At 38.0% G+C, this 26,365-nt stretch overlaps 1 long non-coding RNA gene across 1 annotated transcript; it reads right to left on the reverse strand.

Annotated features, from left to right (window-relative positions):
• Positions 1 to 2,929: 2,929 nt before the first annotated feature.
• Positions 2,930 to 24,804, reverse strand: LOC103607100. Its single transcript, XR_551939.1, has 3 exons — positions 24,711 to 24,804; positions 6,002 to 6,061; positions 2,930 to 3,015 (listed from the first exon to the last, which is right to left on the reverse strand). It is a non-coding gene; the product is annotated as an uncharacterized LOC103607100 (long non-coding RNA).
• Positions 24,805 to 26,365: the final 1,561 nt, after the last annotated feature.

Raw genomic sequence — 26,365 nt, forward strand, 5'->3', positions numbered from 1 at the left:
TGCAAAACTATAAAATTTCTAGAAGATAACATGGGAGGAACTCTAGGTGATTTGGGGGATGGCAATGAGTTTTTAGATACAATACAAAATGCACAACCAATGAAAGAAAAAATTGATCGGTTGGACTTTATTAAAATTAAAAACTTTCGCTCTGCAAAAGACATTGTTAAGTGAATAAAAAGCTACAGACTAGGAGGAAATATCTGCAAAACAGATATCTGATAAAAGACTTGTATCCAAAATATGCAAAGAACTCTTAAAACTCAACAATAAGAAAACAATCCAATAAAAAATGGGCAAAAGATCTGAACAAACACCTCACCAACAAAAATATACAGATGGCAAATAAGTATTTGAAAACATGCTCATAGAGAATTGCATATTAAAACAATAAGATACCACTACATACCTATTAGAATAGTGAAAACCCAAAACAGTGACAGCACCAAATGTTGCTGAGGATGTGGAGCAATAGGAACTCTCGTTCATTGCTGGTAGGAATGCAAAATGGCACAGCCACTTTGGAAGACAGTTTGGCAGTTTCTTACAAAGCTAAACATAGTCTTACGATATGATCCAGCAATCGTACTCTTAGGTATTTACCCAAATGAGTTGAAAACATATGTCCAGATAAAAAACTGCATGCAAACTTTATTGTAGATTTATTCATAATTGTCCAAAATTGGAAGAAACATAGATGTCCTTTAATAGTGAATAGATAATAATTATTAAAGGACATTCATATGTTAAAATATTATTCAGCAATAAAAAGAAATGAGCTATCAAGCAATGAAAAGACATGGAGGAACCTTAGGTGCATATTGCTAAGTGAAAAAAGCCAGCCTGAAAATGTTACATATGGTACGAGTCCAACTATATGACATTAAGGAAAAGGCAAAACTATAGGGACAGTAAAAGAAAAATCAGCGAGTGCCAGGGGTTGTGGCCAGGGAGGCGGGGGAAGGAATGAATAGGTAGAGCACAGGAAGATTTTTAGGGCAGTGAAACTATTCTGCATGATACTGTAATGGTGAATATGCTTAATAAAAACATTATGCTTTTAGCAAAACCCATTGTATTAGTCTGTTTCTTAGCTTATAACCAAATACCTGGAACTCGGTGATTTATAAAGAAAAACAAAATTTATTGCTTACAGTTTCTGAGGCTGGGAAGTCCAAAAATGGATTAATAATGGTGGTCAGGGGTGTGGATCTGAGGGCTTTAAAGGAAGAGGAGAGTCTGTCTCTCTTCCTCTGCCCTCTCTGCTTCCACCATCTTGCAATGTGAGACCCCTGGGTCACTGTTGCCACCACCAAGGGATGGTGGAAGCAGAGAGAGCAGAGACAGAAAGGCAGACTCTCCTCGTCTTTTAAAGCCCTCAGAACCACACCCCTGACCACCATTTTTAATCCATTCACTACTGCACGGTCCTACAATCTAATCACCTCTTCAAGGCTCCACCTTTCAATTACTATAATAGGATTTCCCACCCTCTTAACGGTCACTGTGGGGGGCCAAGTTTCTAATACATAAAACTTGGGGGACACAATTCAAGCTTCAGTGAGTTTGGGGGGACATAATTCAATCCACTACACCCGTAGAACTATGCAACACAAAGAATGAACCCCCATATAAACTATGGCCTTTAGTTAACAATAATGTATTGATATTGGCTCATCATTTGTAATAAATGTACCACACCAATGCAAGACAATAATAGCGAAAACAGGGGCAGAGAAGGAGAGGAAGAATATGGGAACTTTCTGTACTTTCTGCTCAATTTTTCTGCAAATCTAAAACTGCCCTAAAAAATAAAACCTGTTAATTTTAAAGAAAGAGAGAGAAAAGCCAACTGGAACCTATAAAGTTTAATTGTTTGTCTGTTTTGCATAATTTCAATCCCAGATACATAATACGGTTTGCCGCACTTTGAGGGAATAAGAGCTAATACAAGATTGTCACTCAGTAAGTTACCAGAAAGGTAGGCAGGCCACCAGACCACTCCCCAGGTTATACAGCATAACATGGTAATGCAGTGGGTGGATGCGGAGGCCTGGTACAAACCCAGAAGTAGACACTCCTCTAGGACTGTCTAGCTGTGGGATAGACAGCCCTGGGTGAGTCAATGAGGAAATGAGAGCACAGAGTTGGGCTGCATATGAGACCTTCCAGGGACCTGAGATTCTAATGAGGCCACCGCTGGACACACCTACATATGGAAAACTTGGCCTGAGATGGGCAGAAGTTGACTCTGCTGGTGTCCATGTGAACAGGCAGGGGTAAAGGGATCCTGGCGGGCTGCTGCTGAGACACATTTTCCTGCCCTTGCCTCCCCATGGGGGGCTGGGCCTGCCCAGAGTTGGGGGTAGAGCAAAGTGCCAGTAAGGCAGAGTTTCACACCTGAGTTTCTCTGAGCCCAAAGCCCTTGCACTTTCTGTTGCACTGACTCTCAATAATTTTCTTCTTTGGGGCTCTGTCCTGAGCCTTCTGTGTTTCTCTCTACACAACCACCAACCTACACAAGTGAGGCCCACACCTCTCTGAAGCTCTCCATTGTTTTTTTTTTTAATTTAACATTCATTTATCAAGCAATAACTTTGTGCCAAGCACTGTGCTAAGTGTTGGAGATACTGAAAGAGGAATAAGATTAGATTGAACTATCTCACAGTCTAGTAATAGAAACTTGTTAACTATAGTGGAACAAGATAGTAAGTGCCATAAACAAAGGTAGAAAAAATTTCTTGGAACTGGAACCACCAAGTACTTTGAGCTTTACAAGTATTGTGAAACTGTATGAAGGTCTACATTGTCTACTCTGTTTTAGTACTTCTCTACCTTGCTTTTTTGCCAGTGCCTCACATTTAAAATTCTTTTCAAACCTCTCCCGCCTATTCATATTCTTCAGCCTTTTGCTTCTACCTCAAGATTGCTAATTCTTGTTGATTTTCCAATTCAGTCAAACTGCTAGACCAATGTATGTACATTCATCCAACATAGTCCCTGTGATTCTTCCATCTGCAAAAAGAAAAATAAAAAGGAGAAATGAGCTTTACCCAAGGCACAGTGTCATTAAGCAGGGGAGGTCACCAACGTGCAACCTCATGGCCTTACTCTAAAAGGAGGGTAATGTGGCCAGAAATAAAATGATGACATAGAGTCTAGATGAGGGAGCCAGCCAGTCCCCTCCAAGAGGGAGAATCAGATGCTTACAGCTTCCTGTTTTCCATGTTTCCAAGGGCAGGACATATTAAACATTCTTGTATTGGTCCTGGGGACAATTGCTATGGGTCAAATGTGCTCCCACAAAGTTCATGTGTTGGAAACTTGACCCCCACTGTAACAGTGCTAAAAGAGTGGGAAATCCAACTATGATAGTTGAAAGGTGGGGCCTTCAAGAGGTGATTAGATTGTGAGGACTGTGCCCTGGTGAATGGACTGATCCATTCATGGAGTAATAAGCTGATGGTTTAATGAGTTGTCATGGACATGGTTCTGATGGCTTCATAAGAAGAGAAAGTGAGGGCTGGCCTGGTGGTGCACTGGAGAGTGCGCCGCTTGGGAGCATGGCGGCACTCCCGCCGAGGGTTTGGATCCCATGTGGAGACCAGTTCCCGCTCACTGGCAGAGCGCGGTGGGGGAGCAACACTGAGGGTTGCGATCCCGTTGCCGGTCCCCAGTACGGGTGCGACACCGAGGGTTGTGATCCCGTTACCGGTCAGTAAAAAAGACAACAAGGAAAAAAAAAAAGAAGAAGAGAAAGTGAGGGCCGGCCTGGTGGTGCACTGGAGAGTGCGCCGCTTGGGAGCATGGCGGCACTCCCGCCGAGGGTTTGGATCCCATGTGGAGACCAGTTCCCGCTCACTGGCAGAGCGCGGTGGGGGAGCAACACTGAGGGTTGCGATCCCGTTGCCGGTCCCCAGTACGGGTGCGACACCGAGGGTTGTGATCCCGTTACCGGTCAGTAAAAAAGACAACAAGGAAAAAAAAAAAGAAGAAGAGAAAGTGAGAAGGTTTACTCACTCTTGCTTACTCACTCTAGCCCATTCTCACCACGTGACACCTCCATTGCTGTGGAGAGTCACCGCTAAGAACAGGGCCCTCACCTCCCCTGGACTGTGGACTTCCCAGCCTCCAGAACTGTAAGAAGTATATTTTATTTCCTTATAGATTACCCAGTTCTGGGTATTGTGTTACAAGAATAGAAAAGGACTAATATAACAGCCTATCACCAAATGCCTCACCTACCTGCTCCTCTACATTCGTCTTCTGCTGCTGTCCAAATTCCCAATCTGCATTCTCATAACACCATGGAGGGAATTCTCCTCACAGCTACACTACAGTTTCCTGGCTTTCTGCCTCAACGCATGCCTTTCCTCCCCTCCTGGAATCCCCAAACTTTCTTCTTCACCTGCCTTGACTTCTACTCAGTCTTCATCTGGCCAGGTTCCTAGCTCCAGAGGTCTTTATCCTCAAGCATCTTCATCCCCACGCAGCCTTCTCTACATTCTCTTTGTACTGGCTTAACCTGTTTGCAATTCTGATCCTCCACTAGACTGTGAGCAACTTAAAGTCAAGGGAATTTTGTCTCTCCATCTCTACTGCCTAGCATGGTGCCTGGAATTTTGTAGGCAACAATATGTTTGTACCACTGTCTCCTTCCTTTTGTGCAAATATATGTGCAGCCATTTACTCTGCATTTGGTGGCTGTACTTAGTGTTGTCATTCCTCAGCTTTCTCAGCTGGGAAATGGGGATAGTAATACTTACCATATAGGTTTGTTGTATGATTTGAGTGAGTAGGAAGACAGACAGACAGAGTTTTGAATAATACTTGACACATATTGGTACGTATTAACTATTACTATCAGCATTATCAGATTTGTAGTCCTTGGCCAATAGGCTCTTGGTTTCCTACAATACCTTCCTCAGGATTACCACGATACTTGCTTGGATTTCTCTGACTTCCAGGTTATTCACATTAAGTGTCTGATACTGACCCTTAGTGTACAGATCTGCTGACACCAGCTCTAAGCCACAGGGGGATTTGGTGATTTAAATAAATAGAATCATTGTACCCTAGACAAAACCACAAACTTTCTCTTGAATATCAGTTGTTATTAAAGAAGAGCTAGTTGTTTATAAGGGGAGAAATACCCATCAGAAAATAAACAAAAAAGGGGAAAAAGAAGAAAATTATGTCATTATTCATAATGACCTTGGAAAGATAAACATGTTTCTTAAAAGGAAAATTAGTGAGGCTGTTAATTTTAGAAGGTTGTGTTCAAAATGCTGAATTTCTTTAGAGTGACACAGTTGTTGAGAAGAAAAATGCTAAGGGGAAGAAAAAAAAACTTAAAACAGAAACAAAAACAAAAAAACCTAGCCAGGGAACTGCAAGAAACTCAAGCCAATATGTAGCTTGCATCTGCTGGCAAGACCCTCATCAAAGAAGGAAATAAGATACAAAACTGAAATTGCTATTCAGGGAAACTTGATAAACAAAATAATCCATTCAATATAGCAGATGTCTGTACAATAGTGTGTGCCATGACTAAAATATCTGACCCACCCACCTACCCACTGGCAGTGCTACCAAAAACATCAATTTAAACTGGGCAACCTGAAACGTAAAGAATAAAACTGGCTATAACTACAACGTCAGCAAAATACATTCAGGCTGAAAACAATGAAAATATTCAAAAGGCATCATCTAAAAACGTACTTAGAAATGTTATGTTCTCTCTCCTCAGCCCAGGTACATATTCCGTCCTTGTGACATTTTTACTCCTAGTTCAGTTGATCAGTTCCGTAATTCTAACAAGATAACAGATGCTATGCTCAATCTAGCTCACCTAAAGAGATATTTGTTACCTCTACTGTATTCCAGGCCCTGTGGTAGTTACTGGAAATGCTAAGGCAGATGTGCCATGTCCCAGATCCTGAAGCATTTGCACTCCAGTGCTATTTATATCTGCTTAGCAGTAAACCGAAGCAAGCATTACCTTGGGATGTATTTGAGTCTTTGCAAATCTGTAATCACCAGATGAATGATTCGTGCTAATCTGTTTGGAAAAAAATTATGGTCAGAACTTTCTGCACTACCAAACTTCCATTAAGCACATACATGCCACATAGTTTAAGGTTGCCACTATAAATTGGTCTAAAAGATTTAGTATAACAAAAGAGAAACTTTATCACTTTGTCACCCAAATCTGATCAATAGGAAAGTTACTTATTATTTTTAATGCTTTCACGTACAAAACTGAATGTTTGAACAATGGCTTTTTATATTCACTGTGCCTGTCAGGGATACTGTAAATATCACCAGGGTGAAGCAATGTTGTACTTCACAAAAAAAAGACAAAACCCAATGTACAAATGAAAACTGTCAAAAAAATTAATCCTTACATTTCCCTGTTGGCTAGCTTCAGAATTAGCTTCTGATGGGCCTCTGAAACAACGAATAAAAATGCTCCAACAAAAAGGACCTTAAGAGGAGATGAACGTTCATTGCACGGTATTTCTGACAGCTTGTCCCTGAGCAAAGCAACTGGCGTCCCAGGGGACTCATTCAACATTCATTTGAATCATGGGGAAAGAGACCCAGTTTGGAAGATGTTTTTCTGGAGTACAGAGGGGGACTTTGATCCTAGCTCAGATAACAGCTGCTCTCCCTGAGAGGATTTTCTGGTGGCTCTGTCCCTCAGGCCAGGTAAGTCTCAGGGGAGGTGTCTAATTGACCTCAAAGCTCAGCCAAGCAACTGATACCTGAGGGAGGGTCTTTGAGTGGGCAACAGGGCCTGGCATCGAGTGTTATCGTTCCGTCGGCCTCTCTCCTGGCTGGAGACAGAGCACACAGGAAAGGGACTCCTAAAGGGAGTCAAGTCTCACCTTGATTTTCCCCCCATTGTAAAATTAAAGGAAGGCAGAAAGCCAAAATACCATGATAGATTTTAGTCTCTGCCATTGTGTTTTCTCACCATTCTGGAATTATAACCAAGTGTTTCCTTTGAAATTCCTGACCCCTAATTTTTAAATACAGAAACAAAAGTGAGTATGTATGATTAATCTCTTAAAAGAAAATAAAATGTGTCTTATAGTTAATAAAGTAGGCACACAGGAATACAAGACTACATCACTTTGTAGGAAACCACTTTTCTTTTGAAATTAGGTGGATTTGCGAAAAAATTGGAGTATCCCCTTTAAAATGTAAGTGATTAATCTAAATATTGACGCAGACACTGTGAGGTAAAGTGATGTCTTTGCCATTGCTGTATTTATGATATAGTACATCAAGGGAATCACTGAAGTTACAAAGACATTAAAAAAAAATCAATTTAATGATAGTTGAATATCAAATAGATCTCCAGCCATCACAAAATTATCCTGCCACTTGTAATTTGATAAGCCTTTATTTATCTTTCATTCATGTACTCATTTAATAAATATTTATTAAGCATTTATTATGAGCAAGGCATTGTTTTAGATACTGTAGGGAACAAAGATATCTATGACAGTCCCTATAGCTAATGGGAGGATTAAGACTGTACGTGGTAGAAAACAATGAATGCTATAGAGATGCCATGAACAAGAGGACTTAAATCTCTCAATGACCACCAGACCCATGAACAGTTTTGGTTCCAGCTATTAACTCAGTTAAATGCTAATTTCAGGATACAGGTTATTTAGCCGATCTCCTCCCCCATCACAAAGGGGGAAACGGGCTGCCATCAGCCCACAGAGAGAGGCTAGCACCCTCCACAGATTTATGAAGGCAAGTGAAGGCAGTTTGCCTGTCTTTCTCACCCTCCTCTCCTCTTCCCACCTTTATTCTCAGATGTCAAGTGTGGCATTGCTGCAGAAAAGGAAGCTGGGACAAGAAGAGAAGGAAAAGCAGTTCTCTGGTCTTCTTCAAGCCATCCTACATTCTTGGGCAAACCACCCTGGCTCCCCCAGGAATATGTGTTTGAGGACCCACCATCTGAAGGGAAGTCTTAACAAGCCGAGAGCCAGAGCCTTGATGCGGGAAAGAGAGGTATTTTTTCTTTGTCTCAAGGAGGGCACCTTCCTTTGAGACCTCTGAGGCTGAAAATGTTGTCATTAATAAGAACTATTTATAATCATTCAGTGTGATGGGAATGTGTGTAAAATATAAAAATGTGTAGAAAACACAAACTCCACATGTGATAGGTTTCATGTTTTAACTCAATGTAAGGAAAATATAGGAAAATGGTCAGGGCTCCCTCAGATGTTCAGAATCTTGCCAAGCATTTGATATCCATATGCACATGCATCCAGGTGTTTCTTGCTTATTGTCCAATGTAATTGAGCATGTGCAGCCAGGTGTTCCTGTGTTGTCTGACTCGCACTCAGGTGTCCTGGGTTATGAATTTAAGTATAAAGGACGAGTGGCTCTGATCCATGATGCCCCCCGCTCCCTCTGGGATGCTAGGGGGGCCACGGGGAGGTTGCTACTGCTGCTGGAGGCTGTTGCTGCAAGCTGTTGCTGCCAGGGCCCCCGGGACCCTCTGGGAGGCCACCCCTGCTGCTGCTGCTGCTGCTGCTGCTGCTGCTGCGTTATCCTGTATTCATTGTGGAGTCCTCTTGTTCTACAGCCAACCAGAACAATCTTACTCGTTTTCAAGAGATATCCTGGCCTTTTTCTTGCTTTCCCTTTCCTATTTTTTGGCTCACTTAAAAAATTTTCTTTTCTCCTCTTCATTATTACCATCGTCAAGTTCAACTCTGTATTCAGGTCTCAGCATGAAGTCACCTTTTCTGAAATTATCCTGTATTCATTGTGGAGTCCTCTTGTTCTACAGCCAACCAGAACAATCTTACTCGTTTTCAAGAGATATCCTGGCCTTTTTCTTGCTTGCCCTTTCCTATTTTTTGGCTCACTTAAAAAATTTTCTTTTCTCCTCTTCATTATTACCATCGTCAAGTTCAACTCTGTATTCAGGTCTCAGCATGAAGTCACCTTTTCTTAATTTGTCATTAGCTAATATACATTAAGCAATTACAGTGTTTTAAGAAGTGGCTCTGAAATTTTCAGAGTGGACGTTAACAAAAGTGTTCCTGATTTGATCCTACCTCTAATATTTCAATAAAATATGATAATGAGCAAGATCGGTCCCTTGGAAATGTCTCTGTTTATTTGTTTTAAGATGGCCCTTCCCACAGTCCTCTTTGCAGAATTTGTCATTAGCTAATATACATTAAGCAATTACAGTGTTTTAAGAAGTGGCTCTAAAATTTTCAGAGTGGACGTTAACAAAAGTGTTCCTGATTTGATCCTACCTCTAATATTTCAATAAAATATGATAATGAGCAAGATCAGTCCCTTGGAAATGTCTCTGTTTATTTGTTTTAAGATGGCCCTTCCCACAGTCCTCTTTGCAATGTGACTTCACCTCCAGTCATCACGAGGTAAAGTCTCTTTCCCCTCTCTTTGCATCTGGGCTGGCCAAGCAACTGGCTTTGACCAATACAATGCAATGTAAGTGTCTCTGTGCAGCCTTCTGAGTCTCAGCTTCAAGAGGCCTCGTGACTCCTGTTCTTGTTCTCTTGGAACTCTGCAGCTACTGTGCTGTGAAGCAGCCCTCGGTGAAAGATCATGTGGAGAGAGAAGCCAGCTGCCGCAGTTTTTCCACCTATCCCAAAGGACATTGCAGATGTGTGAGCAACACCCTCTAAGACTCTCAACCCCACTAAGCCCCCACCTGAGTGCAGTCACAGAATGAGACCAGTTAAGGCCAACAAAACAGCCCAACACATAGAATGGTGAAAATAAATAAGTTGCTGCTGTGTTAAGCGATGAAGTTTCTGGTGGTTTGTTACTCAACTACAGGTAACTGGTACAATCTCTATTGAACCTAGTACCCTACTAACTCACAGAGGTGCTCAAAATACAGGATTGACAATATGTGCACCAAACAGGCCAACACAAAGGAGGTAACCACTACCTTTGGCTTTATTCATTTAATATTTATTGATACATATAATAATATATTCTTATATACTTAATGGTATATGATACATACATAATATATACAATCATATATAATATATAATCACATATATATTATTTATATCTATAAAATCAGGCCCCGTCTTCAGCACTAGAATACAAGATAAATAAAATTATGCCCTTGCCATCAAAAGTCTCATGATGTAGTAGGAAGTGATACAAATGAACATGAATAATTACACTGCTACGTGGAAAAGTTTGCTAGAGCACTACAGGAACTCAGAGAAAGGAGTGATTACCCAACTTAGAGGAGAAAGGTGTGGGTAAGGAAGATTGAGGGAAAAAAAATCAGAGAGTAGTTAATTACTAAGTTAAAAGTGGAGATGGTGCCTGTAGCATGGAGTTCAAAACTGTACTGAAGGGAGGCAAAATGTACCTAGCTGCTGGTTCCATGTGCCATCTTCTGCCATAAGGACTTAAACAAGAAATCACCTGAAATCTTCCATGTGGCATCTCCACCCTCTCTTCCCCTGCCTATTTCAAACTTTGTTCCTACAACCCTACAAGCTTTCTTTAGCACTATGTGATTTGCTTCTAATACTAATCAGATGAATATTGCTATTGATTAGCTATACATTTTAACACTAATTTTCCATAATATAATGTACATCTGTTTATCCAATCTGTATACTAGCTATGTATACACTGCATAAGATACCCACTTAGGTCACAAGTACCTCAAACTCAACATGTCTGAAACTGCATTTGTTATTCCCTAGAATTTGTTCTCCTTTCTATTTCCCACTGCAGTGAAAGCACTACTGGCCACCCAGTCACTCCAGCCATGAACTTGGGAGTTGTCCTTTACTCTTTACTCTCCCTGGTTCCCTCACAAGTTTTATGCCCATGTGCCCTCTGAAATCTAGTCAGTCATCAAGTCCTGCCGATTCCTACCTCCTAAATACGTCTCAAATCCCCCCATCCTCTTATTCCCACTTCCTGAGCTCAGGATTCATGATTGCCTTCTTGGACCGTCGCCATAGCTCCATTATCTGTCACCCTGCTTCCACTTTGGCTTTCTTTCATTCTATCCACCACATTCCCATCAGAGCCATCTTTGGAAAAGATCTGGTCGTATTAGTTCCCTGCTTAATGCCTTTCCATGACTTCCCCTGCTTTAGAATAAAAATGCAACCTTCTAGGCACGGTATTTAAGGTCCTTCATGAGAGATATTCCTTTGCGGCCCCCTCTCTTTACTCTCCGATCCCTACCTACCATTTACACTCTATCTCCAGACATAAGATTACTTATAGTTCCCTTAACTACCTGAACAACAGTTCAATTGCCACTTCAGCCTCTAAATTTGGTACATCAGTCTCTAAACACCTTTTATAGCCTGATCTGACTCCAGAACAGCAATTCTTTGTTGAAGACGCCTCTCGCTTCCTCTGGAAGCCTATCCCCATATCTGTGCTCCCCCTTCCTTGGGCCCAGTAATGTAGAATGGATCTCTCCTGCCTTATACCCCAATTAGACTCTGAAAATATTCATATCATAGTTTATGCTACACTTTATTCTAATTATTTGTTTATGTCTCTGCCTCCTTTCCCCTAATCCTGCCATCACCAGGCTCACCTCTTTACAGATACAAAACATCTTTCATTTCTTTGGTATTTACTTTACACCATACATTGCCTAGCTCATAGTAGGAATTCCATAATAAAGATGAATATTTTCCAAACAATTTGAATACAATAAATGCAGACAAAATAAACTATATCAAGCATAACTTAAACTTACTTTCTTGACTTGTGATTTTGTTAGCCTTACTCTAGTTGTTTGAATTATAAAAGTATTTAAAGTTTGGATGAATGAGAATTTACCGTCCCTTTCCTAGTTGATATTATAACCAAATCTTTATATAATAAGCACTTTAGAACTTCTGTGGGACAGCAGATTTACAAGCCAATACAGTTACATTTCGAGTATCCAAAAGCCAGCTACCCAGCACAAATTGAGAGCCATTGACAAACGAATAACCAAATGTCTCAAAATTCTTGCACCAAAAAACATACGCAGGAAAACCCATCTTCTGGAACTTTGAGTTCCAAACCTGCAACACATTACAAGCAGAAACTTAAACGTGAGAGAGAAATTGCTACAGACAAACCTATAAGTTATAGCAAGAAATAATAGCTGTTAGCCAGAGAGAGTATACAAAACTAATAAAAGCAGACCTAAGAATTCAAAAAAGGACAATTATCCAGAGCCAATAAGAGTTGGAAGAGACAGTAGCATCTACCCTGACTAGCCTATGGATATTGCTGAATTATTGTATACAGGTAGTATATAGCATCTGGTGTACAGCTATTGTTTATATTGATGACCACTGATGACATTGGAGACCATACTTTTTTTAATTAAAATTGTATTCAGTATACTTTGTATAAAAAGAAAAAGAATGGTGTAAAAACCATTAGAATTTAATCAAAAATATTAATTTTTTTTTTTTTTTTTTTTTTTTTTCGGTAAGGGGATCGCAACCCTCGACTTGGTGTCGTCTGCACCGCGCTCAGCCAGTGAGCACACCGGCCATCCCTATATAGGATCCGAACCCACGGCCTTGGCGCTACCAGTGCCATACTCTCCCGAGTGAGCCACGGGGTTGGCCCAAAAATATTAATTTTAAAAAAACTGTTCATTATTCATCCAAGATATCCAGAATTCCCCATTATTAAGTCTTCATTTAATATAAATAAATACTAAATAAAGTACCATTTACTAAATGCCTAAATGCTATACCCTTTACACCAGAGCCTATAGGATGTGTTGCTATCCTTATTTTACAGATGAGGAAACCAAGGCTCAGAAAGGTAGAGTATATCACTCAAGGTCACACAGCTAGTAAGCAGCTGAATAGAAATTTTATATGAGATATTCTTCATTCTTCTCATTATTGAAATCAGAATGACTGAGAGTTCATATGCTATCCTTATTTTACAGATGAGGAAACTAAGGCTCAGAAAGGTAGAGTATATCACTCAAGGTCACACAGCTAGTAAGCAGCTGAATAGAGATTTTATATGAGATATTCTTCATTCTTCTCATTATTGAAATCAGAATGACTGAGAGTTCATAAGATTATTTATTAATAAATTGATCTGTGGAAGTACAACTTGACTGCTTACCTTCAATTCACAAATCTGTCTCACAATTGAGTTTTATTTCACAGTGAAAATACATTTAAAATAATTTTGTCACCAAGATAACCTCAGCAAAAGCAGAAGTCATCCAGGATGAAATGTTTATTATATAATGCCATGCCTATTTGCTAATAAGAATATAAGCATTTGCTGAAGCATGAAGATACCTATTTCTCACAGACAGTCAAGAGTCGAGCAGATTTTTTAGTTAGGATCTTAAAAGTCTTAATTGTCTACAAACAACAATGGTTATTCTAAACGAAGACAGACAAAACACACTGGCAAGAAACTTAAAAGCCAAAATAAGAAAAAGAATTGGGAGGTGGCAATTTTAGTTTGAACAAAAAATAGGTTGATGTTAACCTTTTAACTCTTAGTGTAATAGTTAAAACACTAGAATGTCCCCAAGAGTTATTTATTTAAGGGCTTTGTTCTTGAAAGTCATTACATTATTCCAATAAAGATGAAAGAGGTTATTTTCTCTAAATTATTTAGGTCTAAGAGTCAGCCTTCAGACAGGTGTTCTATTTATGCAGATGGCAAAATAAATTATTCAGCAACAGATACAGGTAAAACAGATGGAAAAGCAGGGTAAACCAAGAAAGCCATGGGCAGCTGCTTAACAGGACCCCAGAAAGCACCCAGTTCTATATCAAGGTCCAAGTTACCTTGCTAGGAAGGGTTCTAGATACATGCACTGTTGTCCATTTCTCAAAAAAAACTTTGGGACCTTGCACCCACTTCAGTGATATTGTATTGAAAGAATGTCATCTAAAATTCTTTATGGAAGCTTAATTTTAAGAGTTTTCACCTAAACCGCGAAATATTCCTGAGGGCACTTTTCCTACCAGATCTGAGAGTAAATTGCATTTCCAAATCACTTGAGGCTCTTTTTCAAAAGTGATTCTTGTATTCTATGCAACAAGAACTATATTAGGCTTCTTCCTAGCACCTCCACAAATTGATGGAGTTGCCTGTTAAGACTCTCCTTCAACAGCAAAGGTCTGTCTCTTCCTCCACTGATTCACCAATTCAAGCTCTATCGGTAAGGGTGCCAGAAAAACCTACTTTTTGGTAAATTCTGCTCCAGGAGAATATTATATTAGCATGCCATCATATAACACAGTGATCCACTGAAGAAATTCTAGGGAGTACCTGCTTAGAGAAATGAACCATTAAGGGAAAAAACATTCAGAGCTCTATACATCCCTGCTTTAGTTCAGTTAATTTAATAATGCAAACAAATTAAAGCCTACACACTGAAGGAAGGAGGTCAGTTTAGGCATAGGGATTACAGGGACAGAGAAGAAAAAAGGCTAAAGGCAGCAGCATTTCTTGGCTTGACAGGGGATCTGGCTTCTAGTCCTGACTCTGCTTTAATCTGGCCTCAAGAGGAGCGATTTAACCTCTCTCAGCTCCAGCTTCACTGCATGAGAGTTTCAGACTAGCACCAAGGTCCCTTGAACTCTTATATTCCACAGGTATGTATGAATTTAGAAAAGGGAAAAAGATAGGTTCATATATCCATAAACAAAATAAAAGCACTTAAAATGCATTTTGTTTGCATTTTGTGCTTTCATTTTTAATCTAGATTGTAGAATTTAGAGTAATTATTTCAGAGGACAGCTTTTTTAGTTGAAAAGAACCAAAGTGTATGTGCTTATCACAAATAGAGAACTTAAGTGGAAGCTATGATGTAAGTTGAAGATTTGATTTTCTAAATAGTTTCTGTGGTGTGGATGTTTGGTACTGAGAAAGTTGATCAAATAGTTGCCTGGATTTTTCACTTTTTACTGAAACCTTTTGATATTACGTAGACATTGCCTAACACACTGTTTTGAACTAATTTCCAAAATGCATGTCTAAATACTCACTGATGCATTTCAAAGGTTAGGTATTGAAGATGTTGTCTTTATTGATATTGCCAGTTTGCCTAAACACCATCCTAGCAATTAACATTAACCCATGACCTTATCTGGTCAATATCCAAACTGAATTTGTCTGAATTAATTCACCCCCCAAATATTTTACTTTTACCACATGTACAGCATTTCTTGGAAAGGACCAATATGCTCTAGAGGAACTTATGGCCTAATAGGGGAAACAAATATGTGACCAAATAATTGCAACACAATGGGATGAGCTATGACTGTTGTTCTTGCCTTAGCCCCATTTCACCTATACTGTCCTTCATTTAATATTCTTTCTTTAAATGAACTTGCTTCCTTAACCTAATACGTTTACATTAAAAGTATATTTTATAACATTTCTATATATGGAAATTCAGCAATACTTGCCAATGATAAACAGTAACTCATACAAATTAGATACATAATCACTGAAGTAAATATAGTTGTTGGTAGGTAGAGATAGGTCTTATTGGTCAGGCTAAGGATCCCGAGCTTTCCCTTAAAAGATGCATTCTTACTTTCATTTAGAGAATATGTATTAAGCATCTATTATGTACCAGACACTGTTCTCTTATGGTGATAACAATCTATTTTGGGATTTTAAATACTATAATGACAGGAGTGGTTTTGCATCTCAAAAGTCTGGTTTCTAATTTGGTTCGGAAAATTAATTGAAAGGGCGTTGAGTCTAAGAGCACAAGGGTTAGCTGTCTACTGCAAGTTCAGACAAACTAAAGACCCAAATGACAGTAATAGTTGCCATAGAAATGGAGGTAATCAATTCAGTGTATGAGTAGGAGGTAAAGTCAACAGGACTTGGAGTCTATTTGGTGATGAGGAGTTAGAGAGAGGAAGGTGTCAAGGTGATAGGGATTTTAAATACTATAATGACAGGAGTGGTTTTGCATCTCAAAAGTCTGGTTTCTAATTTGGTTCGGAAAATTAATTGAAAGGGCATTGAGTCTAAGAGCACAAGGGTTAGCTGTCTACTGCAAGTTCAGACAAACTAAAGACCCAAATGACAGTAATAGTTGCCATAGAAATGGAGATAATCAATTCAGTGTATGAGTAGGAGGTAAACTCAACAGGACTTGGAGTCTATTTGGTGATGAGGAGTTAGAGAGAGGAAGGTGTCAAGGTGATCACCAGTTGCTGGCTTGGGTGACTAAGTGCAGTTTGCTATCACGTTCTGGATTCATCTGGTACCTGGCTTGTTTAATGGATCATTAACGGTTGTTATTTCCACCTTAGAGATCTACTGATGAGATATTATGGTATTAATTTCACTATGCATTACTATAAGGGTAAGTTTACCAAAATAACTGCATGGATATTGGCATGTTGGGGCAGGGAGATAAATTGAATCAATTGCCTTAAGGCAAGAAGTAAAATTCAAACTATATTTTTGTCTTTCTGAAAATTGAATTCACTCAAAGACTTGGTAAAGCGGCAGACTAAGATGACTGCAGGCTCAGGGCTAAGCTCTCTAGACTGGCTATAAGGAAATAAAAATCCAAGACTCCGAAGAAATAATGCAGTTCTTGACTTGCTCATTTTCCCTTTGAGGAAAAAAAAAATAAGAATTGTAAATGATGAGGAACAGAGGGTTAAATTTTTGATACTCTAGATAATGTCACTGGAAGCATGTCCCCATCCTTCAGGTGTGGCCTCCACTTCTGCTGCCTTAGTCAACAGTGGATATTACTAGGGAAGCAAACAAAGGTGTAAAGATGCCTAATTATTACTCAGAACAGAGATGTCAATCAACACAGCAAGGACAGCATGTTGACCTTCTGTCAACAGAAAGAGGATCCTGTTAGTCGCTCTTTGCTGCATGATCCAACAGGTTATTATCTAACCATTCTTTGGAGTAAAAGCAAACAAGTCAAATAAGTAGTGACTTTCAGTAAATTGACACATAAATTATGGGACACCCTATGCATACTTTTAAGGTAATTAGTTTCATCATTGCAAAACCATCATTTAAATTCCTAGGTATGGTATATTGAAAGTTGGAGATTTATGGATATGATTGATAGAATGGAGTGGAGAGTCAGAAACCCCAAAACACTAAAGTCATTTAAATATTTAGGATTTTGAGATGAGATCCAGAGAGGATAAATGACAGGCATAACTGAGAAGTGGCAAGAGCTGGGGGGGAAGACCCAGATATGCTGATTTCTAATCCATTCCACACTAACAAAAAGAAGCTTTCCTAGATGTCTCCCAGCCATCCATTCAGTTTTTAGCAATTAAATTCAAACATATATGTACTCTTTAGGAAGACCAGAGCCTACACCCACAGCCCCAGGCAGCCATCTTTCACATGTGGCTCCAACAGCATTATCGGGGAAACAGCTCAAAGCGCCGAAGGCACTTAAACAAGATCCAAAGCGTCACCTTCATATAGGAAGCACAATGCATTGATTTTTTAAATGTATCTATTAATTTCTAAAGGGAGTTTTTAGAATTTTGTTGTAACAAAATTGACACTTTACCATTAATAAAAGAATGACTTTCAAGCAAACCTCTGATCCAGGGAAATCATTCTGGTTCTGTGAAAGAGGTAGTATGCTACACATTTACAAAAATGAATCTAACATTTAAACACTTTTTCACAGAATCTCACTTGAGAAAGGGGGGATAATAAAGGATAATCAGACTTTTTTTTCCCTCCAAGAACTGCCTTTTAAAGAAAGCCAAACCCAGATCCCAGCAACTTTTTATTGCTGACATAATTCAGAAGATTTTCTTCTGCAGGAGACTTGGAAGTCTATCTTTACAAGCCTAGGGATGAGGTGCAGGAGTTGGGAAATGAAGGTTATTTAGTTATCTCTATGAGAAAGAACAGAAACACTCTAAAGTACCCAATCAAATTTTTTTTTTAATCATTGAAAAAATGTACGGTGTATATATAGTGTAACCATATCAAATGTGTAATCACAGTTCTTGTTACATTCAGTAATTAAGTTGGACAGCCACAAAAGCTAGATTGTCTCAAGTTTGTTTTGTTTAGTGAAAGTATGACAGTCTACTATGTACCAAGCCTAGTGCTTAGAGAATGATAGAGAAATAAATAAACATGGTCACCTACTCCCAAAGACTTTACAATGTCATGGAAAAGACAGATGTACAAATAAACAACAGGAAGAGGTGCTGAACATGAAAGTATTAACATTCTGTCTTGAAGTTGTGTGAGTTCTCTCTTGATTTGAGGAACAGAAGGAAGTATTTTGAAATCTTCTCTATATGCATTCATTCACTTATTCAGTCATTTAATCATCATTCAGCAAATATTTATCGATGATCAACTGTGCAAACAAAACAAAGTCCCTGGCTCAACAACCCAACAAAGCTTCACTCTAGAAAAAAAGATAGATAATACACAAAAAGCAAATAAATAAGTGCTGTTTTTTTTTAATTTAGTAACAAAACCATGGAAAAAAGTCAATAGGGTAAATAAGATAGAGTAAGCAAGAATGTAAGAGCAGACCTCGCTGATGGGACCTGAGCTGAAAGGAGAAGGTATTGAGCGAGTGATACACGTGGGTATCTAGGAAAAGAGTGTCCATTCAAGACAGAAAGTACAAAGGCCCAGAGACACACCAGGACGACCTGCTTGGCTAGAGCAGAATAAGCAGACAGCAGACTGGTAGGAGACGAGGTTAGAAAAGTAATTGGGATATAGACACAGGTTTAGAACATCTTCACTGGCAAGAGTCACTAATTTCAATATTAGGCCACATATTTATATGAATCTCCAAAATGTCTAATAAGGAAACAGTAGAAAGAAAAAAATCACAGAGGATATGATTAGAAGGTTTCAGAAGAAAAGTACATTAAAATTAATATTTTAGTCCCTGAAAATTCAGTCACACTGTGTAGAAGAGTTGACTAAGGAACAATGATTAATAAAAATCAAAAGAAGAAGAAAAAGATGAATAAAATGTGATGCCAGCTTTCAAAAAACTCAATAGATTTCTTTAACCATCACAACAACCTGATAAATTAAGTATTACCCCCATTTTATAATTTAGGGAACTGATGCAAGTAACATGCTCTAGATCCCATACATGGTAAACAAGCTAGAATTTAATTCCGAATCTTTTATCTCTAAATCTCATGAATTTTTATTCTAAAATGCTACTTAATTAAAAATGTCACCTTTGCTCTTGGCCTTACCATTGTAGAAACTGATTTAAGCCAAATCATTTTGAAAGAAAATCATATAAAATACAGGCTGGCTGGTTAGCTTAGTTGATGAGAATACAGCCTTATAATACGGAGGTCAAGGGTTCGGACCCCCATACCATCTACCCACCAAAACAAAAAAAACAGAAAATCATATAAAATAGGACTGTTTTATAATTAACAGTTTGCTTTTTTATAGAAGATCAAAAACCAAAGGTAGAATGTTTTTAGTTGTGTCTATAAGATTTCAATTATTTACAGTTTGATATTGTAAAAAAAAAAAATCCTCTGTATTACAGTCAAAAGTACCCATAATGTGCTGCAGAGAAGTCTATTTTGATTTGTGATATAATAAGGAGGGAGGAACACTTACAATTTTCGTTGGTGGAGTGGGGCAATTTATATAGAACTAACCCTTTTTCAAAAGCAAGATTTCAATTATTTACAGTTTGATATTGTAAAAACAAAAATTCTCTGTATTACAGTCAAAAGTACCCATAATGTGCTGCAGAGAAGTCTATTTTGATTTATGATATAATAAGGAGGGAGGAACGCTTACAATTTTCGTTGGTGGAGTGGGGCAATTTATATAGAACTAACCCTTTTTCAAAAGCAAAAAAAAAAAAACAAAAAAAAAAAAACTAGCAGAAATCCAAAAAAAAAAAACAAAAAACAAAAAACTAGCAGAAATCCACTTTCCCACTAGCTTTAAATAAAGAAACCCGGCCCCTGCCACCAGCCAACAGAGCCAGGCCGTCGCCCACCCAGGGATCCTAAGACAGGGCTGGGTCAGCCCCACCCCACCTGCAACCAGATCCCAGACTGTACTTATAGACCATGTGTGTCTCTTTGGGGTGTGTGACTTATCTGCTTTTCTCCTTCACCAAATTTCTGCTTAGATTTTTCTAATTCATTTTTAAGAGTTCTTTTTGCAATAAGAATGTTAATATTTGTGTGTTAAAAAAATTTTTTTTTAAAGTAGAGAGTAGAATAATGGTTACCAGAGGATGGGAGGGGTAGGGGTGGGGGGAAGATTAGGGGTGAACTAATGGGGACAAAACTATGCTATGTTCCCTAAGTGAATCATTGTGCAGGATATGCACCTGTTGAAACAACACTCTGTACCCCACAAAAATCAATATAAATAAAAATGAATTTCAAAAAAGAGATAAATTTAGTTGTCAAGGAAGTAACTAAACAAAAAAAAAAAAACCTAAGATTTTTTAGATGTAAAGAAAAATGTTCAATATCAATAATTCTTTACTAATATTCTGTGCTATCCCGCAGAGGATGTGGTTACAAGATTTCAGAGGGAAAGCAAGTAAGTTAAAATTAATAAAGGAAGTAGAGTTGACTTAATCAGCTGATTTCTTATAATCGATATCATTGCAAGACTAAAATATATGTAAGGTTAAAATTCACCTTCTGTGTGCATTTCCTTCATTGCACTCTGATTGGGTAGGGGTGCTTTGGGAAAAAGATAGTGAAAATAGAAAAAAAATTAACAGCTTGTATGTGCCCATTCATAGCTGTTATATTACTAGCTCCTTTCTCAAAGAGCTGAAATTTCCCCTGCAGTTAAAAGATGTTCTAGATATGGTAAATTGCTTTTATCTACTTAGAGGTTTTTCTTTCGTTCAGATTATTTCCTAAAATGGGTATGCACTTCTCCCTAACTTGGGGAGGGGGATATATAAGAATAGCCTTTTATTTTAATGTTTAATTCCTCCAAATGTAAATATAAACATATTTGTATCCCTGTAAACTTTTTAAAAACCATTCTCTCTACTTCAATAATTTAATTTTCACATGTATTTGGCTGCAACTGCTCCAGACGTGACAAAGTTTTCAGTGCCCTGTTCTCTTACATTTCCCGCAGATTAGCCTTATTGGTATAAAAGTGTACAGCCACAAGGAGGGTTTCATTTTGGCAGGACTCCTTGAAACCACAGCTGTCTTGAACAAGCTTTTAACCACCTTAGTTATACAATGTACTAGTGCAATGAAGTCAATTCTGTAACCCCAGTGAAATGTCAGATTTTCCCTATTGTTTTAATTGACTTTGAAGAATAGTTTATATTTTCTAAATGAATAGATGATTTCTTTCTGCTGTTCTTACTCATTTCTCACTTTATTGCTTTGTGATCAGACAATATATGGTCTGTACGATTTCTGCATTCTGCAATTAATTGAGATTTCCTTTATAGACTAATAATACAGGGTGAATTTTCTGTACTATTTATGTTTGACAAGATAGAATATTCATTGGTTTTTTGATACAAAGTTAAATATCAAATATGTTAATAGTGTTATTTAAAACTCTAAGATCCTTTCTTGTTTATATTTAATTGTTCTGTTTTGTTATATTTAATTTGTTCTTGTTTATATTTAATTGTTCTATTTTCAAGGGAGCTGTCTCCCACTATGAAGATTCATCATTTTTTTCTTTGTACTTTTAACATTTTAACTTACACAGTTTAAAGCTATACTGTTAAAAAAAATAAAATAAAATAATAAAGATATACTGTTAAATACACAATGTTCGTGACTGTTATATACTCTTATGGATTTTTCCTTTTCTTAATGTGAAATACTCCTCCTTGCCTCCTTTGATACTTTTTCCTTGAACTGTATTTTGTATTATGTTAATTTAACAATACTTAAACTTTATTTTCGTAGGCATTAACCTGGTGTGTATTTCTTGATTTTTTTCTATTTTTCTAAGTAATTCATTTTGGATATCTCTTATAAATAGAATATAGTTAAAACATTTTTTTTTACCCAAACTGAAAGTCTTCTCATGGTAGAAAAACATTTATTGTGATTAATTATGTGCTTGAACTCTTCTTGCCCTCATAATTTAAATTTTCTGTTTGCTCTGCTTTGTTATAGATTGTATTTTTCTCCATATTCTTTTGTTTCTTTTGTTTCTCCCTTTTGTTGTATTGATCAAGGATGAAGTAGAATTATTGTAAAATAATAATAATAATAATAATTAAAAAGGATTAATTTGTGAGTAGAAAGATTTGTCCTACTGGCCTTCCTACATGGTTTGAAGGTTTTACATTCTATTTTCTAGTTGTTACCCTTATACTCATATTTCTAACATATATATTTAATGTGTATTTTCTATCAGTGGCAAGACGTAATTGGAAATAAGATCTGACATACTTCATGCTGCTTGTCAGCTCACCTACTGAGTTTTTTTTTTATTGTCATGTCAATTTTGAAAAACGATTTTATTTTTTTTAATTGGTAACACACGCCCATAAAAAAAATCAAAAGGTACAAACATATGCAGTCAAATATGTCTCTTTTCTCTCTGTCCCTAGCCTTTTAGTTTACTTCTCCAAAGGCATGCTGGTACTCGTTTGTTCTCACAGACATAGTGGTGCATATGCAGCCTTGGAATCAGGTTTTGTTGTTGTGTTTTAAACACAGTGGAATCATACTCTATACATAGTTCTGTGTTTTGTGTTCTTTTTATTTTGCTTTTCTCTTTCCTTAAGCATGTATATTTGGATATCTAATATAAATACACAGGGAGCCTCTTCTTTTTTTTTTCAGTCTGATTCGAAGAAGTAATACATCCATATGTTTCCATTTTTTAAAAAATGGAGACATACAGTGAAATCTCTCTAGCTCCTATTCCCCCTTTGCCCAGTTTCCAGCACCAAACCAGGGAAACGCCATTTTTATCTTCTTGCATTGTTACAGAGTTTTTCTATATAAGTAAAACACAAGTGTATATATTTTTCTCTTTCTTATTTACAAAAGATAACATAATATATACTTATATCAACAGGGGACATTTAATATCTTACTCATAGAGTTTCTACATTCCTTTTTGCAATGGAATGGCATTCCATCAGTTGAATGTACCATACTTTACTTCATCATTCTATTAGTGGTCATTTGGTTTATTTCTAACTTTTTGCAATTACAAGAAATGCTTTAATAAGTAGATTTTTTCGTATATTATTTCACTCATTTTACAAATATATCTGTGCAAGTACATCACTTATGTTCAAGAAGATCTGTAGGTTAAATTCCTAGATGTAGAAGTGTTCTATTTTTTTTAATGCATGGTTTTTCCTTGTATTGATATACTATAACTTATTCAACCAGTTTCCTCTTGGTAGGTATTTTTGTTGTTTTCAATAATGTACTAACACAAAAAAATATGCAATTAATTTCTTTGCATACACACAAGTAAAATTTCATTTTTGTGCATATATATCTGTAAGCTGACTTCCTAGAAGTGTGATTGCTAAATCAAGGGCATTTTATAACTTGATATGTATTGCCTAACTGATCTTCACAAAGATATTACTAATCTTATTCTCATCCGCAACATTTGGAAGCTTATTTTCTCACTCTCACCAAATCAATGTGTTATCAAAGCATTCAAACTCTACTAATCTTATAGGTAAAAAGTGTTACTAATTGTACTTTTAGTTTGCAATTTTCCTACCATGAATAGAGTTGGGCATATTTTCAAATATTTAAGAACCATTTATATCCTCTTATCCTTGCCCATTTTCCTATTGTATTTTTGGTTTTTTTATTGATTTATAGAAATTTTATATATTACAGATAATCACCTTTTCTGACAGATATTTAATCTCCAAAATCTCTTATTGTTTATTTTTGATGGATGCAATAATCTTTGGAATTCTGTAATATTAGTTGTACTTATTTTAAATTCTTCTGTTTGTTCACTCCAAGAATGTGGGCTGATCTTTGAAAATCCCTGTACACCTACTAGCTATGGGTAAGCCATCCTCATGGGGGAAAGATGGAATGTACTGCCAAGAGCCTACTAGCATTTCTTCTGTGTGTGGAGGCTTCCCAGCCTTTCTTGGGAGAGAGGAATACCTGCCTGGGACAATACTCTGTCCTTCTGGCCCCAGCACCTTCTTGCATTCACTTTGGGCCAGCTCAGTGGCTGCCCATAATCAATACAAGTAGGAGAGAGGAGGCAGGGACTGCCCTGCAGCAACAGCAGGGGCTGCCAATTACACCCTCTGTGATGTGTGCCTGGGGACCTTTCTCCTTGTAACAACTGACTCTGTGCTTGGGCTTGCCCAGAATTGTTCCTAGCTAAGTATAAGTACTCTTTTGTGCATGTTTTGGGCCATATTTTCTCAAGTTATTTATCCCATGATCTGATCCTATATAGTCATTTTGTTTATTCATTTTGTTTTTTGGTTTTTGTTTGTTTGCTTGTTTAATATTTAGGAATTCTTTGAAATTTCTGGTCTGTTATTATTACTTTTTCTTGATTTTCAGCATAATTACTGATTTTTCACTCTGAAATACTGTTTCTGTCATTTGCAGCATTTTTGGCAGCAGAGAGGTATGCGTTCAGGATGCTATCTTAATCTTATCTCTCCAAATTACTTTGAAAACCCAAAAGGTGGAAACAGTACTTACCCTTTCAACTGCACAGCTTTGCTCACTCTGGGCTTCTTGAGGCCGGGGATGATGAAGTATTTAACTTGGTACTTACTTAGCATGGTGTCTGGCTCATACGAGAAATTCAATAAATGTTTATTGCATGATGAAAGGACAAAAATTAGAAAGGAAGAAAAGAAAAAAAGAATTTTAAGAATTATTTCTATTAAGGTCAATTCAACATGTTTTTATTGAACATATTACTACTGCCAGGCACCTCTAGTTGCAAGTGTTATAAGGACAGATAAAACACTTTCCTTGCTTTCCCAAAGTTTGTGGGGGCAGGGGTTTGGGGAGGGGTGAGGGGTAGAAAAGATTAGAAGCATGCTTCCTAATGTCTGAGGATAATTAATATTCTAAGAAGAAAACCTAATAGAAATACATTGTAGCTAAATCTACATGCTTTACAGGAAAGCAGAGAGGGTAATTATTTGGTAATTTGGACACATAGAGAAGCTTATTTCTAGGTGACTAAAACTAGAGGCGGAGGAGGGAAAGAATAGAGGTCTAAACCACATGTATTATCATATGCACAGAAAAGCTTTTGCAAATGTATCGCCAACTCTTCCATGTATTCACAGTGATAAAAAGGAACAATAACTGCATATTTTTAAAAGATGGCCTAAAAGTAAACTTTCTTGGAAATACAGATGACAGATAAACAATAGCAAGCAAAAATCATTTCAAATATTACAAGTTACCCTTTGAAGTTTGTTAATTTTGGAGTAAATTTTGCTCTCGAAAGCACATTAGGCATGTGCTTTTAGGTAGCCCACCGATGCCCTGATGTCATGCATGGAGAGTGGTCCAGTATCTGCCTCTGTGGTGGATGCTCCACTCTGGAAAGCATAGAGGCTTACTTCTGCCCTCCAGAATGAATATAAACTCCAGGGTGAACAGCTCTCACCAGCTTAACCTGATACAAAGAGCAGGGGCGGGATCCCTGCAACCAGGATCCTGGGGAGCAAGGGAGTAGATAAAAGGAAAAGCGGGCAGCGGGGAGGCCACGGGAAGAGAGGTCCTGAAGAGGATCCTGTGATCTCAAAGGCGACATGATGCACTAAACTCTCAGAGAACGTTTTCCAACACCCTCAAAATTTTGCTTTCCCGTATTCTATGACATGTAAAATTATGCTCTTTCTGATAAATAAGCACTCCTACATGCTTTCCAGGTACAGAAAGCACAGAGAGAACAGAGAGGCAGCAGAGGCGAGTAGGTGGTTCTGTCAAGAGAACCAGCACTGGGGACAAACCCCCTGCAGAAGGTAATCCAGGTGCTTGGCCTCTTTTTATCTCAGCTTCCTCACCTGTAAAATGGACGAAATAGTGGTAATCACCTCTTATGATTGTGGTCAGGATTAAACAAAATCATATACGAGGGGTCTTCAAAAAGTTCATGAAAGGGCTGGCCCCGTGGCTTACTCGGGAGAGTGCGGCGCTGGCAGTGCTCCCACCGCGGGTTCGGATCCTATATAGGGATGGCCGCTGCGCTCGCTGGCTGAGCAGCGATCTTCAAAAAGTTCATGAAAGGGCCGGCCCCGTGGCTTACTCGGGAGAGTGCGGCGCTGGCAGCGCTCCCACCGCGGGTTCGGATCCTATATAGGGATGGCCGCTGCGCTCGCTGGCTGAGCAGC

This window comes from Galeopterus variegatus, unplaced genomic scaffold (genome assembly GCF_000696425.1).
Source record: "Galeopterus variegatus unplaced genomic scaffold, G_variegatus-3.0.2 Scaffold7122, whole genome shotgun sequence".
NCBI lineage: Eukaryota > Metazoa > Chordata > Mammalia > Dermoptera > Cynocephalidae > Galeopterus > Galeopterus variegatus.